Consider the following 6,000-nt stretch of genomic DNA (forward strand, 5'->3'; position numbering starts at 1 on the left):
CTGTTTAATATTTCTCTGTTGTGATATAGCAAATAAAAGCTAAATTATCATTTCTTATACATATATCAATTTTCTAATGCGTCATATACACTAAATGCTATGTAAACTTTTTTGCTATAAATGTAATAAAACGGACAGTATAAACAAATGATGAAATGCACTATTCCAATTAATTAAAAATATATATATATATTACTGAATATATCTCCAAAGGCTGATTGTAAGCTTTATAAGTTTGTTGTATTTATTTTAGTTAACTTTACTTTATATATTATGCTAAGTTAATATAGAAACGACTTTTTTTTCAAAATTGAATAATATAATTAAATGTTTAATTTAATGATATAAGTCACAAACTAGGTTGCACACATTAATTCGTATCGCTAATTTAATAAATATTTTTGTTTAATTAAACTTTATTACGTTTTTTAACATTGTAGACATCTTTTAACTACGCTTTCAAGTACTAAATACTACAGCGCGTCATATAAAAGTGTTATTTTTTAGTAAAAAACTTTATTTCTACATAAATTATATTGAAATAAAAACATACCTTTTTCTCATTTTATTCTTGATTATTTTGGTTAGCTGCCTAGTTTTTCCTATCTTCATCATTTGTAAAAGTGTTTAGACTTAAAAAATTGACTATTTAACTAAAAAATAATAAATTCAACAGTTGGCGTCTAATACTTACTAACTAAGTTATTTTTAACCATAAAGTTTACAGCTAAAATAAAAATCCAATTTTTGATTATAGAACAACATCTTTCATTAAAATAGTAACGAAAATAGGTATTGTTAAAACACAAAATTTTTATATAAAAAACCTTAAAATTTTGTAAAATTTTGATTTAAAGTAAGAAACTTAATAAAAAGCAACAATGTTTCTTTGCAGAAAAGTATCTTCAATTAAAATACTAACAAAGGAAGTCTCAAGTTACATTGGCAAACGCATTATGACGCAACTGTAACAACATTTGATTTTTTCTTTTGTTCCCGTCATACGAGAACTTATGAATCGGGCGAACAATAAGCGACCCTACCCCCTTTTTGCGGGTTGGCAGTTCAATATATTTACTTTTATTGAGGGTAAGTATGTTTAATGCTTTTTTTTTTTAAGTATATTTAGTGTTTTTTTGTTTGAAAGTATATTAAATGTATTTACTTTTTTGATCGTAACTTAATGTTTTAATGTTTTTCAGGGGATAAGAATTTCAGTATTTTTTAACGGTAATGTATTATTTCGATGATGTAGTAAATTTTTATCATTAGTAGTATTTTACTCAAATATATTTATTTCTGCTTTTTAATTATGCTTGTTGAGATTATCTAAGTTTATTATTTGCTTGTAAGTATTTAAAACTTCATTACCTGTTTTTCGTATAAACAGTATAAACTTGTTTTGTTTTTATTGTTTGTAGTTATTTCGATATTTTCTAAACATGAGTACTTAATTTGTTGTGAATGAAAACTTGAAAAACATAAAGAAAATTCAACTTCTTAAGTTTTACTTGAAAGTTACTTCTCGTGACGTTTCAGAGCAGAAATTGGTTATTAAATTGAATTATTAGATTTTTGGGCTTAAATAATTTCATCTTAAACAAAAATTTAATGAGTACTGAGTGCATTTCGAATTGCGAATTTAATTTCAAATGTTTACCGGTTTTATTTTACATTCAAAAGAGTTGTTTGTTAATAAAAATGTTTGTCAGCTTTAAACAGATCTAGGTTAGTGTCGTAAAAGTGACACAAATCTGGATAGTTAGTTAATACAGGTGAGATTTGGAAGCTGACGAAGTTAAAGAAGTTTAAATAAGCGTTTTATAACCATTTAATGGTTTATTACAGTTTTTTACAACAATAAAACAAAATTTAACGTAAAAACATTTTCAAAGAAATACTAAAAAAAAAATTATGTGTATTATGTTTAGAAAAAATAGCAACACACTAAGAATATGTTTTAAAATATGAATTGACGTGGTAAAAAAGTGGATAGAACAACTGAAACGTTGCAGTTAGTAACACAAGTTAATAACGACAGCATTAATAAAAAAAACAGGTCAAATGTCTCAGTCAATTAGCAAACAATGTTTAGGGCAGTTAATCGGGAATATCCGAACATCTGGAAATCGTATATGCGGTACTTCAAGTGGTGGGGAATTTTTTTTTCTCGTCGCATTGTGTGACACAATCTGCGTCCACAACAACACCTCGTTGTAGCTTCCAACTTTTTTCTCAGACCGACTCCATCTTGACTGTGACGTCATAGTAATGCAGTGCGCGTCGTTGTACCGGTCGAAGCGCGGGTCTCCCACCGGGAAGTTGACAAATACACGAAGTTGGACATTAACGGTGGCTTTTGATGGACCGCATAGGTTCTCAACGGTCGGTAGGTTTTGCGGGGAAGTGGTCGGTAGAAGAAGCCCTTCTGATTTTCGTTAGAACGTCAGCTATCTGTAAATTTTTAGTAAACAAGCTACTTCTAACCATTTTTCAGCATAATTTTTTTTTTTTTTTTTGATTTGAACCTGTAACTGATCTATAGATGAACTGAGTTTAATAGAAAAACTACTATTTTCGTTTTTTGTTAGTAAGTCTAATATTAATATCTAGCATACGTTTTTGATAAATGTTTAAAACAATTAAAAGGCTAAAAAGTGTTTATTGTATAAACTTAAAAACTATAGAAAACATAAACACTATTTCTTATACAACTTTGAAATTTTTTTTAATTTGTTTGTAAATTCTTTATCTTAAGCACCAGAAGCTTTCATTTTCTGTATTCTTAAGTTAAAATAAAACTTTTTATGTGAAAAAAATAATGAAATTTATATTTTCGAGTTAAGTTCAACAAATAATTATTGATTGATGTAATTTTTGCAGTTTATTCTACATATAATTGCTAGATTTTTTGTTCGTTAACGTTTACTTTTTAAATTTTCATAGTCTGTTTATGAAAAAAAAAATTAATTAGTTGCGGTTACATAAAAAACACATTCTTATTATCAATCTCAAACGCCTTTCTTACATATTTTAACTTTATTTTTAATCACTAACTCGTTTGTAAACGATAATAAAAACGATCATTTAAGGAAATTAAGAGCTTAATTAAATTCTATTTAAAACCTCTTAAAGTTCAGAAGAAATTAAATAGAATAACTATTACAGTTCTATAAAGTAAAGTTTATAAAACGTATGACTACTTTTGACTTTCTATTAACTAAAAAGTTTATCAAAAACTCTTTATGCTAAATTACTTTTCTTAGTTAGTCGTTTTGATAAAAAAAAATCTTTTAAGGGCACAATTAACAGAAGTTAAGAGTAGTACTTTTTGTGCTACGGTATCAAAAAAAATAAATATTGGTTTTTAGTTAACTTAGACTGAAAAGTATTTTTATTATTATATTTTTCAAACTGTGTCGAAAAGAAAACAGTAATAGCCTCAATGTAAGTATCAAAACAATATTATGTTGATATAAAGAAGCTAAAGCATAAAAAGATACATACAAGATCAACCAATAAACTTTTTAGATAAAAACATATTTTTTATTTTAATAACGTTTTCGGTTTTAATCTTAAAGTAAAGCTCATAATTCAATAATCAGTAGTTGGTAAAGCCTTATTGTTGCGCTAATTATCACAGTTTTATTTTGAAGTTAAATTTAAATTATTGTAACTGTTTAAATTAGCGGTCCGCGGAAAATATTTTTCTAAAACTGTGCAACCTTTTTTTAATTTTGTCTTGTTACTTATAAAAAGCTGCCAAACCCAGACCACTGACTATAAAAATAACTGGCCTTGCAACGACACAATATGGATATAAACGTAATCACATTCAATTGCATTATTATCGATGACCATATTCGTTAGAACATCAGCTATCTGTAAAAATTTAGTAAACAATGCCAACTGCCAAGTATGAAGGTTTAAGTTATAATAAATTAGAGATGTTATACTTTTTATTAACTCATTGTAAATAAAGCAGTATGTTGTTTTTTATTATTACTGGAGATTGTTAATAGTAGTTAAATAAGTGTGTTATATTTATACTTGTAGATTAAATAAAAGTGTCTTAGTGGTAGGTTTAGTAAAAGTTGATTTGTTTTAGTATCTTAAATTTGTGAAAGTTAGACTGAAAGATAGCAGTTAAAGCTCACTTGATTCTTTTAAAAACTAAATACATGTTGTTACTAAAAAAAAGATTTTGAAAGCACTGAAGTTCATTATTTAAACAAGTTTTGTAAAATGGTTGCCACTTCAGTTGGCTACTTTAGTTTGAATAACTATGATCTTCTTTCTAACTAATTTTAAGTAAACTTTAGCTTAAGGCTCCAATTAATTTTTCTTTTAAGGTTTTTAACTTCTGATACTTCATCAAGATATTATTGTTAAGTTAGTTAAAAGTTTTGAATTTGCCCCTTAATTATAGTATTTTTATTTGCCAAGTGTTTTAGTGATTTTGTTACTTAAACTTGTCTAAACTGCAGGGGAAAGTTATAAATTTAATATAATTAAAATGTAAAATTCCTGCTCGTTTTGAAGGGATATGGAGTACGTCCAGTGTTCACTTTCCTAAACTGTAAGTAAAAAGTAATGTTGTTAACATATAGTAATTAGTAAACATTTATAAACACTTTTATTTGTCGATGATAAATTGTTATTTGCTTGTTTTCTTAAATTTAACATAAAAATTTGTTGTAACAATTACTTGTAACTTTAGTCTATTTTTCAAGTAGTTTATAATAAAAAGTAAACTAACAAAGAAAATCAAATAGTGATATATGAAAGCCCTAACATTCACCTCTTTGTAATGTTTATACTCAAATTGTGACATTTGTTCTGCTATACATTTTATACTTTTGTTATAATCTACTTATTTGTATGTTGGTTATGAGTTGTATATAAATATATACTTGTCTTTAACCCTACTGATGACCTCAGGGTGATATGACTTCAACTCAACAAAGTGAAATTTGTAAAAGTAAAATCGATGTACTTATATAGGTGATTGTTTGTATATGTTGAACATGTAGCTATAATATTGTTTCATGATCTCAGTGAGTTTAATTTGACTTCAAAGTTGATCAATTTTTAAACGAAAGTTTTCAAAAGTCCAAAAGTTAATACAAAAATTCACAAATTGACTCATTTTTACTAAACTTTAGTGAAAATCTTACCATGAGTTGCTTGACTTTGTCACCGCAAACATGCTGGGATTCCCTTGTTCCACGCTGATTTACCTTTTCATTTTTTTGCGGCTTATTTCCTACTTTTCCGCTTATTAAGAAACTATTAAAAAGAACCCCTTCGCCGAAGAAGGTCGCCACCGGATCGCGTATTTTTGTGTTTGAGCGTAGTTTCCGCTCGTGACGGTACCCGTAATGCGGTTTGCCCCAGTTGTCGCTTTTTTATTTGCCCTAAAGACCCGATACGATTAAATAGCCATCTGCGCTTATGGCCGCTCCGAGCGCCCAAGTCGTCTGCCCGCCGCTAACCGTGCACCGCGGACTGGTACTGCCGCGTTTTGTTCGTTTTCAGGGCTTTGTTCGTTTTCAGAGCTGATTGAATCGGCAGTTGCTACTCCTCAGCGGTTTCTGACTTCCACGGCCACCGTCCTGCTGTCTATATCAACCAACACAGCTTAATGTTCGAACAGCTTAGACCCATTTGACTTCAGTCTGAAGTCTTGAAGGACAAATCATAGAGTATTTGATAAAAGTATGTGATCAACTTTCCAATTTTCTCTATAAACTGAGGCTAGTTTTTAGTATCTCAGTATTTTTTTGAGTCAAAAAGTGTAAAGTCTGAAGGAATTATTGCGTTAACAGCCACCATATTTGCAAAATCTTAGGTTATGGATACTATAAACTAGGGTGCTTATACAAAACTTTAGCTAAACTTGTTTTTTATATGTGCCGAGTTTGTCCTGGACAAGACACTAAATGGTATTCGTGGTGTACGATTCGATAAATGAAAAGTTCTTCGTGCACCAGGTCCTAA

The sequence above is a fragment of the Thalia democratica genome, chromosome 6 (assembly GCF_965202585.1).
Source record: "Thalia democratica chromosome 6, ktThaDemo2.hap1.1, whole genome shotgun sequence".
NCBI classification, from domain to species: domain Eukaryota; kingdom Metazoa; phylum Chordata; class Thaliacea; order Salpida; family Salpidae; genus Thalia; species Thalia democratica.